The following is a 1,755-nucleotide window of genomic DNA, read 5'->3' on the forward strand; positions in this document are numbered from 1 at the left end:
ATTATGTGTTAGTTGACTTTCCAACATTATTGTCCAGTTAATATCAAATTCTGCATCATACCAACTATCCAAGTTTTTTATTCCTTCTCCAAGGCTATGGAGATAGGTAGAGAAAATCATGCATTCTGTATCTGTGCAGCTTTTTAAAAATATCCATCCAGCCCCAGCTGTAACTCCCCTAACCATCGACAGCATGGATGTCATGGCCAAATTACTATGTTTGCAAACCATGCCCTCACAGCCCAAAGGCTTTGCTCATTCCTGCACTGCTCAGGCTCTGTCCTTTTGTCTCTGCATTCCATTTGTATTTGTCCCACTTCCAGTTTGGCATTTCAGCTTATTCTTACCTGCTTCATTTGCAACCTTCCAACTAATCTCTGTGGGTTGTCATGTTCAAATTGATTATCCAATTTGGGGCTTTGCCTCAAGACTACATTTTAACTTTCATATGAGCCTCAGAGAAGTGGGTGTTTTTAAGAGTCAACCTCTCTGGAGGAGATTCAGAGTTATGCAGTGATTTCCAACCTAATTGTTCCCACAATTCTCCTCGACAATACTCCCTCCTCATTCTAATTATTTTTTTTCCAATAAAGATTCTGAAATGCCTGCTGTCTTTTTCAAACTACTTTACTCAACTGTTTCATTTTATTTTATTTTTAAGCAAAAACAACAAGTATAAGTTGATTAATTTAAACAGAACACAATGAAAAGTGGCTTGTAAATAACTAATGGGTAAGTTTTGTTGTTTGCTAGCCGCAGAATATTTGGCATTTTTTAATCACCTGGTACATAAAATAATAGAAAAGTAAAAGACTGTCATACTGTCCTTTGTATTTCTCTTTGAATATATCAGTATGGTAGTCTACTAGAAAATAGTAAATGGTTTCAATAGTGGAAAGGAAAGTATCTGGCTCTCCTTATTTTTTATTTCTTTTTTTTGGTACCGAGGATTGAACTCGGGACCTTGCACTTGCAAGGCAGGTGCCGGAACCACTGAGCTAAATCCCCAGCCCCAGGGCTCTCCTTATTGATAGTGCCAAAAGCAAGTTTTTCTTGTTTTTCACCCAACTTGTGACAACCCCTGGAGCCACTCATCGGCGACTATCTTGTTTGTCTGGCTCCAGGTGCTAGTTATAATGATCACCTTTTTCACTGTTGTGCCTTTGCATTTGCTGTCATTCAAATCACAACTCTCTGTTCTTCAGTTTTCTTGTGCTTAAAAGTTGGGCTCTTAGGGTCAACAATTTTGCCTTCATTTTGAATCCTTTTTTGTAGATGAAAAGAAATACCTTTTATTGAGATAGACTGAGGGCCAGGAAAAATAAGTGTGACTTCATATTTCTTTTCTTCATATTCTGGAATACAAGAGTATATGTAAATGTTTACAAATTAAGATGCTAAGGGTTTTGCATGCATAGAAGTGCTTTTGCCATCTGTTTTATTTGGAGGTTTAATGATGTCAGTCTTCAGAGGCAGCTTCACAAGTGGAATTTGTCCAACAGGTATATTTTTGTTGGGGATGTGATATGTATAGCAGCAGAACATGCTTGAGCCCTTTCATTTTAAATCAGTGACTTTGTCTATTATGTTCTAGAAAAAAACAAGTCCTAAAAATGTGTACTCTTATCCCCCAACTCTCCCCCTATATCATCCATATCTTTATGGAACAATCCTACACAATTTTCTTCAAATCTCTGAAAATGGCACCTTTTTGGGTTCTTTCTAATAGCACCCTCTCTTTTCTCTTACATTGTC

General features: G+C 37.3%; 1 pseudogene; it reads right to left on the reverse strand.

Annotated features, from left to right (window-relative positions):
* Positions 1-749: 749 nt before the first annotated feature.
* On the reverse strand, positions 750-1,545 carry LOC101711885 (tRNA-uridine aminocarboxypropyltransferase 1 pseudogene; annotated as a pseudogene).
* Positions 1,546-1,755: the final 210 nt, after the last annotated feature.

The sequence above is a fragment of the Heterocephalus glaber genome, unplaced genomic scaffold (assembly GCF_053883595.1).
Source record: "Heterocephalus glaber isolate CG9 unplaced genomic scaffold, H.glaber_assembly_v1.0 deba00001577, whole genome shotgun sequence".
Taxonomy (NCBI): Eukaryota; Metazoa; Chordata; class Mammalia; order Rodentia; family Bathyergidae; genus Heterocephalus; species Heterocephalus glaber.